At 33.5% G+C, this 12673-nt stretch overlaps 1 non-coding gene across 1 annotated transcript; it reads left to right on the top strand.

Moving 5' to 3' along the window:
- TRNAR-ACG (transfer RNA arginine (anticodon ACG)) lies at positions 1 to 73 on the top strand. Its single transcript has one exon. It is a non-coding gene; the product is annotated as a tRNA-Arg (tRNA).
- Positions 74 to 12673: the final 12600 nt, after the last annotated feature.

Below are 12673 nucleotides of genomic sequence, written 5' to 3'. Positions count from 1 at the left end.
GGCCCTGTGGCGCAACGGATAACGCGTCTGACTACGGATCAGAAGATTCCAGGTTCGAATCCTGGCAGGGTCGCTTAGAGATAGCTTTTTCTTTTTTTAGTAAATTATCAATTTATATCGCAATATTATCCACGTATTATGTGTAGGCATTCAATATAGCATAACTGGTCCGATTTTCTTCTGCGGTAATTTTTAGAGCTAGTAGTAGAATTTAATTTAATATTCAACAATAATTGTGTAACACGAAAATTTGCCCGGAGTCGAAAAAAATCATTAAACGTTCTCAAGAAATAACAATCTTCGCATCTAGATTATCTCTGTGGTTTTTTGGAATTTCAATTCACCTAAAGGGCCCAGACAATGTTTTATTTTAGTTAGAGAACTAAAATAAAACATTGTCTGGGCCCTTAATAAGGCAGAGGCCTTATTAGGCATTACCTTTAGGCTATTAGGTTATTCCCTTATTTGAAACATCGTTCTAAAAAAAGTTCTAACATAGCTTATGGCCCTATAGATAACAAAATAGACATGCTTTAACAAAAACCGACTTCAAATAGAAAAAAAAAGATATTCCAAAACAAATTAATATACACTAAAAACAATACTCATCGAAATCGGTTGGCGCGATATTGAGGTATTGAGTTATTCATCTATTTATCGCATCTATCAGCTTTCAAATAAAAAAAGAATCATCAAAATCGATTCACCCAGTCAGAAGTTATGAGGTAACAAACGTAAAAAACAGTCGAATTGAGAACCTCCTCCTTTTTTGAAGCCGGTTAAAAATACAGAGTATTCGGCTCCGGAAATAATGATAATATTAACAAAATAAATTACAAAAGAAAAACAAAACTATATCTTATTGGTGTCCATGAATATTACACGATACCTAAAAATGAAGCTGTTTGACAAATTCTCATGTTAACACATCCCGAATTTATCGCGTAAAATATTTAGGTTACAAAAAACCACTCAAAGCAAAAAGTGGTAAAGTGTGATAAAACTCTGTTATAGAGTCGACGATGATTTTACAGCGACATTTCTTATCGTTACCACTTCCAAGTGTCAAAATATTTCTAGTGTTCTCTACAGCAATAGTTTTTCAGTGAAAACATTAAAATGCTTTATGATCAAAATAAATACAGTTTAATTTGAAATAGAAATGTTCAGGTAGAGGTGTGAACAGACTAAATATCTTGCTCGGAACTCGGATCCAATGCTGCTAGTATTTAAAAATGATTCTGAAATAGAATCTAATGATTTGAACTAATGATTATTTGTATTTACAAATACTCACAGTAATTATCTGTAATAAAAAAAAGCAATTAATTGTTTCTCAAGAAAATAGCTTCAGTTATTTTTTTTTAGATAAATTACTTTTAGGTGTGATAACTGTTTGAAAATTTAGCTTTTTTTTTCGCAATACATGACAGAATTTTCAGAAGAAGACGAAAGCTAGAATTCCATTCTAAATTCACATTTATTATTAATATTGACAGTAAAATCGGCAGGGCACTGAGCACGTCTCTCATTAAAAGACTTAACGTTTAGTACTTGCGAGTTTTTTTTATGTATTAATGTAAATTTCGACAGAGCAGACAACACCATCATCCGTTATCGGGACCAGAGCTATTTCGGTGCAAGCCTTATCAATAAGGGTCAAGAGTATATTTTCCGTCAGATAACGAACCCACGATAAGCCAGAACGATACAGCATCCCGTCGCTTATTTATTACGAGTACAAAAAAAATATGGAAGACAGTTTTTGTTTGACAACATGATAAGTAGGCATTCGATATTCACGATCGGTTATTCGATGTTCAGGATAAGTTTTTGTTCGCAGTTTGCGTTATGTTGCGTTATGTTCGAATCTAAATATTTTGTAAGCTCTCAGTCCGTCCGTGTGATGGCTACAGCAAACATCCTGTCAGCCAACAAATATTGGGACGCTCTGTCACTTGTCAGTGTGTCCACAGCGGACGTGGCAGACCCGTGCTAAGTAACCCACTATCTCTTAATCCAACATAAAAACCATGTCGGACAACATGCATTTGTTTCAGTTGTTTAAAACATAACGTCATTACTGAAATTATTGGGTAAAATTGCTGACATATACAACTTAAAAGACACGAAATGCCCACTTATGAATTTCAGTATCAGAATTAGACGTAGACGGTACAAAAAAGTTTGCGGTGCTTTAACAACGTTGGAATGTTATAGATATAATACAAATGGTTTAAGTTAAGGAAACTATAACCAGTTAAGATAGGTAGCTAGACAGTAAGATGACTAGACGACCTTGGATGACAAAATAATTTCAGATTACCGTCATATTCAAAAATATCACGAATAATGTATTAGGCAGCGGCTTTTGTGGTAGGCAGCGGCTTGGCTCTGCCCTTGGCATAGCTGTCGTCCATGAACGATAGTAACCATTCATCTAGTGAGCCATATACTCGTCTGCGTACAAGGGCAAGAAAAAGAAAAGAATAGAACAGAAAGAAAAAAAAAGTCAATAATGTTAGCTCCGGTATGCTTACGTTTACGTAAGCACTCAATATACGTCTTATTTTTTTCACCCATTAGGCAACCAAAATTACTTTAACACATTAAACACCAGATTAGAAACCATGTTTGGCGCGGCGGAAACCCTGTGACCGCCAATAAGTCGACGGACACTGTGTGTCTGCCATTTGTCATGTCTTAGTAAATAATGAGTAGTCACTATTACCTAAGTCGCCTATTATTTTTTAAATTATTTCATGACAATATTTGCAAAAAAGCTCCTCAACGTTTTTTGAACGATTCTTGATGTATTAGGGCGGCCCTAGTTGAAAGTATGTCGTGAACACATTATGGCCGTCATGGCGTTCAACGTGTTAAAATTTGTGAGAGTAGGAATCCGTCTATACCTCTCGGTTTATACCTATGTATCAAAAAAGACTAACAAAGATATGTACATTGAACTCTGCTGGAAAGTGCAAATCATTCGATTACCGTTCATTAGCGTTTCACATCATGCTTATGTCCGTGTCAAATCTTTGAATTAACAAAAAAGGACACAAAAAACGTTTTCTTTTTGTAGCAGTTGTTCATCTCATCTTATAACGCTGTATTTGTTTTGAAAATAGTACGTACATTGGTATAGTTACGTTATTACAAAATATTCTCAATGACACAGACATATCGCAACGACACATTTATGTACATGTTGCGTTGGTTTTTATTATTTTTATTTTCAACATACATATTTCGTTTCTCATTGGTTTTTGATAAAATTCATTGAACAGCACTCAGCCGTAGTACTCTATCTGCATAGCAGGTATTCATCTCATCTAATAAAGTTGTATCTGTTTCGTTTATCTTTTTTATTGCATAGATGGGTGGACGAGTTCACAGCCCGCTTGGTGCTAAGTGGTTACACGAGCTCATAGAGATCTACAACGTAAATGCCGTCACCCACCTTGAGATATGCGTTCTAAGTTCTCAGTATAGTTAGAACGGCTGCCCCACCCTTCAAGCCGAAACGCATTACTGCTTCACGACAGAAATAGGCAGGGCGGTGGTACCTACCCGTGCGGACTCACAAGAGGTCCTACCACCAGTAGTAAATTGTAGAATTAAGTGAACAGCACTTAGCCGAAGTACTCTCTCTATCTGCATTATTTCTACGAAAACCATTATTCAATGAAATCTCGTTCTAATTCGCTCTGCCCGATGTTATTTTAAAGGAGAGAAAAGCGGGGTTGATCATAACCGTCTATAATAATATTTATTGTCTGTACAACTTTGGAAATATATAAATCACTTAAATATTCATTGTTATATATTGTAAAACAACTAATTTATTACCAATAGACCATTCTATAAAGACAATTTTTATAAGGACAATGCTTTGTTGAACAAAACGGTAGCAGTTTTAAAATGTTTACCGTAACTTCTTAAAGCACCGACTACAATTTAACCCCTCACGGAACTAAAAGCTACAGTGTTTTATGGTGTAAACACAACTCCCATGTCCATTTCGCGACACGTGGCCCGTACACGCTAGCTGATATGTAGCCACGTGCCGTTTGGGGTGGTTCAGGGAAATAGCTTTTATGATATATGTGATATCGATAAATGTACTCATGTTTTATGCAAAGTCAAACGTTCGATCCGGATTTTAAATGTCTAAACACACAAGACAATATAATTCTGAATATAAAATGTTTTTTTTTGTTTTTCCGTTACGTCATTTTACTTTTTGTCACGATTGGCCTACTTTAAAATGGAATATAATTTATTTGTTCAACAGAAATCTACAGTTACACAATTTTAAAATTGTCAGACATTGCTTCGAAATTCCAAAAGAGAGTCATTTTCGGATTAGACTTTGTAATCACATCCGGCTTTGGAATGAGCTCTCCTCCACGGTGTTTCCCGAGCGCTATGACATATCCTTCTTCAAACGAGGCTTGTGGAGAGTACTTAACCTTAGATAGCGGCTTGGCTCTGCCCCTGGCATTGCTGAAGCTCATGGGCGATGGTAACCACTCACCATCAGGAGGGCCGTATGCTCGTCTGCCCACAAGAGCAATAAAAAAAATACATTGGTTAACTAGAATACGGAATACGGAATGGAGTAATTAAAATTTTAGACTCTTAATCTAAATGTCTATGTTATGTATATGCACTGGGAACTGTGAAAAAATACAGAAATAGTATCTACGACCTGATTACAAAAGAACGGAAATTTTTCTGAGTTTCCGGCTCGGCACGCGTACTCATTTCCGGCACTATACGCAATCTTGGGGTGCCCTGCACTGTGGGAAGGTCTTATTGATTTTTTCATGACTACCAATATCTCACGAAACATTCAAATATGGAATGTTCTTAGTACACATAAAGAATCACAACGAAATATCTAAGTTGTATCTGTCTATGGCAGAAACTAGTTTTACTCGTGTCAGTCACACCCACAGAGCAGTCAAGCAAAAATCGATATTTTTTACCTTACCCAACGAAAAAACCGGCTACAGCCAACTATCGCCAACACTACAAATATGTATAAAATTTATAATAAACACATTAGCACTTCATTCACCTTGTTTTTAGTCCGATGGAAGAAAACTCATATCGGGGTTTAACTCACCTACATACTATTTTTAAACAGTGCCTTGTTATGTGCAATAAATAGATGAACAAAAAAAAGCAATAAATTACCTCTGAGAGGTCGTGAACACGAAATGAAAATCAAGCGCGTGCTTTCCTTGCTTACCAAAACAGACCATTAATGATGTTTCTTTTCCCTACCTATTTGCTGGTAGCCTAAGAGGTTACTCCAGTTACGACCGGATGGGTAGACGAGCTCACGGGCTCAACCTGAGAAAATTTGCTAACACTAGCCCTAGCATAAATAGTGCTTCGCAGAATCTACCACCGGACCGGAATCGCTACCCACTCAGAAGATCCGGCGAGAAACTCAGTGGCCTAACGCTGTAATATTAAGATCATAATCATGAAAAATTAAAAAAGTAAAATTAACCGTACAAAACGTACCTTTTCTAGAAAACATGATACAGTCACAAACCTAAACTGAATTTGCAACTCTTCCTGGTTCACCGCATGTACAAGTCAGCTCATATTTTATAGATAATCATTAGTTCGTGCCGTGAAAGGCGTTGTGTTAGTCTCAATTCAACCCTTATTTGGTAGGTTTTCAATGCGGAACATTTCTCGACCCCGGCGTCGCGAAGTCAATGGCGCTTGCGATGAGCAGGGCGGAGTACTGTACCCCCACGGGATAGAATATAAACATGCCAGTAATGCGTTTTACTAAAGAACAAATGTTATAAAATGTGTTTTACACACGCTACTGTTTTCTTTTCGAAATTATACATATGTATATATTATTTATATAGTATTATTTCCAAACAGGCATCGTTGTTACATTTAAGCTAATAAAGTATTTAAATAGTTACATGCTTTCTTAATGTAAGCATTTATAATTTACCTTCAAGAAGTAAGTAAGGTAGTAAGTATGTAAGGCGAGGCGCTTACGACATTTTCGTTCTAAGCTTCACGCACGCCTACAGTTCCCCGGATCGTGCTCGGAATACACATAACATCCCTATTGTGCTAAAGAAATACGTTTATAGCAGCAGACATGTAAAATTCAAACTCACAATTGAATATAGTTGTCCGTATCGCCATTTTGACTTCTTCAAGTATCAGTTTATTTTATCAATCTGTTTCAAATACAGACAAATAGGAATAAGTAAAAAAACAAGTAAGAGCGCTGCCTTATTAATTCCATCTAACTTTTGTAATTCAAACACTAAAACACGACAACATTCTACATACAATCTTCGGTCAATCGGTCACGCAAAACCGGGGACTTATAAAAAGTAAAAGTGATGATTACAACCCGCTAAATACTATTGTTTATAAAACAAAAACTATTTAAATATATGTGTTGAAGTTAATCTATTTTAATACACATAATGTTACCTTCGTTCACGAACAATCAATAATAACCTAACACAATTAGACGAATTGATCCAATTTACGAGCGTTGTTAATTGTATAAATCATACGGGCGAGCCCATACAAGGCGGCCAACTGTCCACCCGCTGAATCAATTTAATAAAAAGGTTTCCCCCGCCAACTGCTAGACAATATTCATGCACTAAGTAATTACTGTTATTTTATGGTTGTAGATATTATAAGGCCATTTAATTTTGTTTTACTACTTTTCATTGTGAGAGTGTGCAATCTTGAATGAATGTAAAAACACGCATTGTAAAGCAAAAAAACACCTTTTACATTACAGCTTAGGCTAACAACGTTTGAATATTACGTATGTAGTTTCAATATTATGTATTCTATGTATTAATACGTGAAGCAAAAACTTTATATCCCTTTTTACGAAAATTGCGCGGACGGAGGAGTAAGAAATTTTCCATACTTATAGAGAAAATAGAGAAGAAGTGCACAACGCTAATATTTTTTTAAAATAATGCATAAAAGATACATTAAATCAATAAAGAAAAACTTACACACACTACATACCATTTATTTGACGCACACACTCATGCATACTATTTATTGTCAAACTTTTGTTCTTGGCGTCTGTTGTCAAATTGAGAATAGATTAAATATTGTTTGCCTTTGTTAATATTTTTTATAGTGTAGTCTTAGCGAAATTTGTGATTATAGAAGTATAAAATACAATCATAATAGTGTACAAACTTACAATTCCAATTAATTATAGTCGAATTTCGACTACTGCGGGACCTCTAGTAATACCAAATGTGTGAACACAATTATGTCAGGCGCTTTTTTTTTAAACTACAGAAAATACACAAAACACATATTTATGTTTTACATTCTACATACTTTAATTGATAGGGTATGATATTATTTAACAGCCATCGTTTATGAGATCGTTTCTCTTATGAAAAGCAACATACACGAATTACACATTGTCTACAACATCATAATGAAATGAATCTATCCAAACAAGGGTAAAAATGTATATTTGCTTACGTATCCAGGGTGTGGAGCGGGGGCCCTTATTGAGTTACGTGACATGTACCCACCAATTTGTACGACAGTCTTCGAAGCCCTTCCATCAACGAAATTACATTAGTACAACTAATTAAACAGAGTTTTATTGAAAAGCTTGACTGGTGTGTTTGAATCTTGCTTACGGAGGGTACGTTTAATCATTTTAGTATCGATATTTTTTGGTACTGTATATAAATAAAATAAGCGCGTCTGTAATAGTCTGCATACTTACTTCATTTCTATCATTTTCATACATCCAATCACTTTCATCCTTTTGTATTCTAATACTGTTTCTAATCAAAATATAAATTTCCTTTTTTTTTTTATTAAAATAAATTATTTTTAAGCTTTTATTGTTATCTAGTTATGTCGTATTCTTTTCCAATTTTAAAACCTAATTTACAAGTGAAATTAAATTATCTGTAAATCATATCATTTTAATATAGCTTCTTAGTGTTCTTAGAAGAAACGGTTAAAAAAAAAATTGAAAACGAAACGTTTTTTTTTTTTTAAAACGAACGAAAATATTTTTTAAACTCTATCGAACACATTTATTTTGAAAAGTCAGTAGTACAAACTGGATAATGTAAATAATTGAATCAAACGATCGATCCCACATCATAACACTCTCCATCATTCCCACTAAAAGCATCTTTCATCGAGGTAACGCTATAAACAAGATTATCGAAAACTTTTTAACGCATAGAGTGTATTCTCTTTATAACATTACATTAAAGCGAATTCGACCGGTTGTGAAAATACACAACGCACGTGCGTGCGTTCGACCCGTGTGGCGCAAGTGGAAACTTAATTCATTTTGCTTTTTTTAATTAACAACATGTGCTCGAACCGCCGCTGCTTTTCATTTTGGTAACGAAACGAAAGGAGTGTGTGTAGTTATTCTTAGTTTGAAATCCGTCTCGTAACTATGTGTGTCACTTCCAAATTTGAATATTTGATTTATTAAATTTCATTATTTAAATATTTACTAAATTCAAATACATCTCGTTGCGTATTTTTATACACCTTAATATTAATTACGTTCTTAGAATGAATATTAATAACAAAAAAATATGTACGATAGATAATTGTTGTAATCGTAGTCTAATTAATAAAAGACAGAAATTCCTATAGCAGATCGAAAACACGAATTTGTCGTTTCGTGACATTAAATTATTCGAATTAAATAAAAGCGAACCTTGAGGATATAACATTAACATAACAAAGCTTAATAATACTGAGAATATATAATAAATATACGGCAATAAATTAAAAAGTTGTCTTTTTGACAGAAGTAAATTAATTAGATAAATATTTACATACAAATAAAATTCTTATTGGTGGCTGCGAAAACCGTAAAGCATTCAAAGCGCCGGAAGTAAAAGTAATTTTAATTAAACGTATAATCACGTGGGAGCTTAATAATAATAAAAAAAAAAACATTTATTAAATTAGTCTTGTACCACGCGTCTAAACAAACAGCGAGGGCGGGCGGCGCCGAGACGCCGTCGAGATTATGATCGTTTGTAGATCGTGATTAATGCGAACTAGCGCCTTGCGCATGCGCACGTTGTGTTCACTATCGATACTAAATTCGATAGCAAAATCTAAAGACTAGCGCATACAATAAGCTTAAAACAACAATGGATCGTTTTCAGATCAGATTTGAAATCATGACGCCTTTTACATTAAAATAGCTTTTTGAACGTAACAAAAATATTTTATTATTCCATCTATAAATATGTATGAAGTAGTTCTTAGTTGTATACTAATAACAAAACACAAGAATGTACAGCATATCACATATTCAATTTATCAAGCGTTCAAGACTTCAAATCGAACGCAAAACAAAAACAACAATACAACTTGTTGCAACAAGTGTTTAATTTCCACACATCGTGGAACAGACACTTAGATATGCGTGATTCATCTGTAATTGCCTCTAGTAAAGAGCAACAAATCTGTACACGTTGTTCAGATCGCGAGCTTATAAATCAGTGTGGAGGCGCAGGCGTCCGATTTGGCTGGCGTCTGAATGGCACACGTCGAAATGACTCACTTGTTGAGACATTTACTGCTAGCAATGAAATGAAATTAAGCAAAACTTAACCGGCTTTTGATACTTTAAAAATCATACAGTACATAACAATAATAGGACATTAAGAAAGACGCTGCTTCGAGACATTGTTATTCTTAAAGTTATAATAACTTTAAAAATACACATTGATCTCGACAGCGAAATTATTTTTATTATACCACAAATAGGTACGTAAAGTATCGTATAAAATAATAATAATAATAAATATTTACTAACAGTCACGCCACGTTAACTGGTCCCGTGGTAAGTTCGTAAAGAACTTGTGTTACGGGTACCATAAACGGAAATAAATGTAAGATTTTTATTATACACATACATATATTTAATATACATCCATAACCCTGGAAAAGACATTTCATATTTATTATACAAATATCCTCCCTTGGCGGGATTCGAACCCGCGACCCCCTTGTGTAGTGACTATGTCACTTACCACTACACCAGACGGCCGTTAATTAATGAAATTAAACTTAAAAAAATCGTGTCTGCGGTACGTACATTTTCAGCTGCAAGTGGAACACAGCTGTCCAGACGAGTAGACAACAGTTGTCTTCATGTGAACAGACAGTTTTTCCTTGAATTGAATATAAACAGTAATTAATAGCACTATGCTTGTTACGAAAGCATATAAGATTTCTTGCACGACCATCTGTACGACGTAAATCAACATTAGGAAAATATGTGAATACTTTCCGTTTCTTACTGTACACAGCGTATGTCATTGAATGTTTAACATTTGATATTTATTCCAACGCCTCGACAGTGGAGTGCTGCTAAATTTGTATATTTTACTATTGTGAAAAACAAAACATCATTACACGGTTGTAAGTGTACAATACATTTCAATTTTTAATAAAAAATATGTATTTCAACAACTAATTTCAATGTGGTTTTCTTTAATGTAGACGATGCTATCTATGATAATGATGTTCCGTGGATCCTTATAACTGTAAAAATTAACTTACGTAAAATAAATTATTACAGTTTTCAATGCGAACAAATGAATCAAACTGTCACTTAGATGTATCAAACTTTTATCTTTTTTTTTGTGAAGAAAACTCGTTAAAATCACACAGGAGATATTTACGACCGTCGAAATCGTTATTCTGTCAGGAACGTATAATTTTATCTAACTATAATTGTTTTCAGAATAAACGAATTTTGTTAAAATAATATTAATAATTAATTTAAAACAATATTTAAAAAATATTTCAATGAAAATCAAATTTAAAATCTGATGACAATCATAACGCATATTTAATTAGAAAAACAGAAACAATAACTAATAATTAAAACCTATTTGTCTCGTGACCATGCTTTATGGAATTAATTTTTATTAAAATAAATAGTATACGTCTACCAAAATTAAATATAGTTAAATACGTAATTCGCATCACGAAAAAACATCTCTGCCGATAATACGTACATATGTAAATGCTCAGAAGTTCAAAACTTAAGTAATTTACATAAAGACAAGTTTCACATTAATATTATTATAATTAATGAATTCACATTTCATCTTTGAAGTTAACAGCGCGGTGAAAAGTCACTATTATTAGGTCGTAGAGGCAATAAAAAGGATTGTGTTAAATCGTATATCATGAAGAACTATTATCTGGCATCCGAAAAATAACAGCCGCGATCTTTTGAGATTTATTGATGTGCATGCGGTACTTTAACAAGACTATAAATAAAGTAGTGATAAAACAAAGTGATTGCATCTAAAAGAGACGAGACACACTCAAATCTATTACGTTAATTAATTACAATCGCCTTCTTTGTAATCCTAAGCACTGTCCACGAGGCAATATGGACATAAAATATAGTTCAAAACAAAAAAAGTGATCAGCTCACTACATACGAATTAGATTTAATTTTTTTTTTTGTTAACATTTTCATTAGTAACCTAGGTACTTATCAAAAAGTATTATAATATTGAAATTCCATTCGTCAAAGTCCTCATAGAATCAAATCAACTGTTTTACCAATTACATATCTGGACAAATAAATGTACAGACACGAATAACACTTCAATTTTAATAATTTGTGCCCATATAATTATAATAATTATGCGGCTACGTATGTTCATATGTAATTTTATTTTTTATTTTCTTTATAAATGTATTTAAACCCATCGAGCAACATCGAGCATCGAACATCTTATTCAACACTCAAAAACGGCTTCCAAAAATATGAAAATGCATACAAATGTAAGCTTTAAAATAAACTTTTTTATTAAAGTTAATTCCGCGTTTTTATTTTTTTTGCGAAATGTTGAATTTAATATCAAATTCAGAGTTTTAATACGATCAATTTCGTTACAATTTAAGTTAAATAAAAAAATGTATAATATTAAAATACAAATCAATTAGTCAATGCCTAATCATGAAATGTGACACAGATGCGTTTGGTTAGACCTTAATGAAGTTAAATTTCGAAATAAATTACGTATTATGTAATAGTATAAACAAAGATTAAGTTTCAATTCCAAGCTCTTAAAAATCTTAATAGGATTAAACAGAGCGCTTTATTGAGACTTTCATAAATATATTTAATAAGCTTAATGCTAGATTGTTAGTCTATCAGTGCAGCGCAATTTTAATTATTTTATAGCTCCATAATTTTCGTATGCAGCTTGTGCGACCACTTAAATGGCAGTATCAACAAATGACTATAGCACTGTTAAATTTATTATTTTAAACATACGAAATACGAGGGGAGCGTTTTTAATTTTAATACTTAGGATTCATCTTGACAATGATCTTCACCGGATGCTCTTCATGCACGTAACCGCATTAAACTAACAAATGGCGTGATTTTTAAAAGGAAAACCGTCCAGATGAGCAGTGTATCTTGTGACATGAACGAAAATAATTTGACGCAGCCGTTCGTCGGTCGACATACGGCGACACGTGGCTACGATATATTACACGCGAGCCGCGCACTAAAAATATTGTGTTGGCAAATTAATGGGCATTCCCGACTGTAGGTGGTGGGATGAAAGGAAGTGCCTTTTATATCTGA

This window comes from Bombyx mori, chromosome 11 (genome assembly GCF_030269925.1).
Source record: "Bombyx mori chromosome 11, ASM3026992v2".
NCBI lineage: Eukaryota > Metazoa > Arthropoda > Insecta > Lepidoptera > Bombycidae > Bombyx > Bombyx mori.
This window is presented reverse-complemented; position numbering and strand designations above follow the sequence as displayed.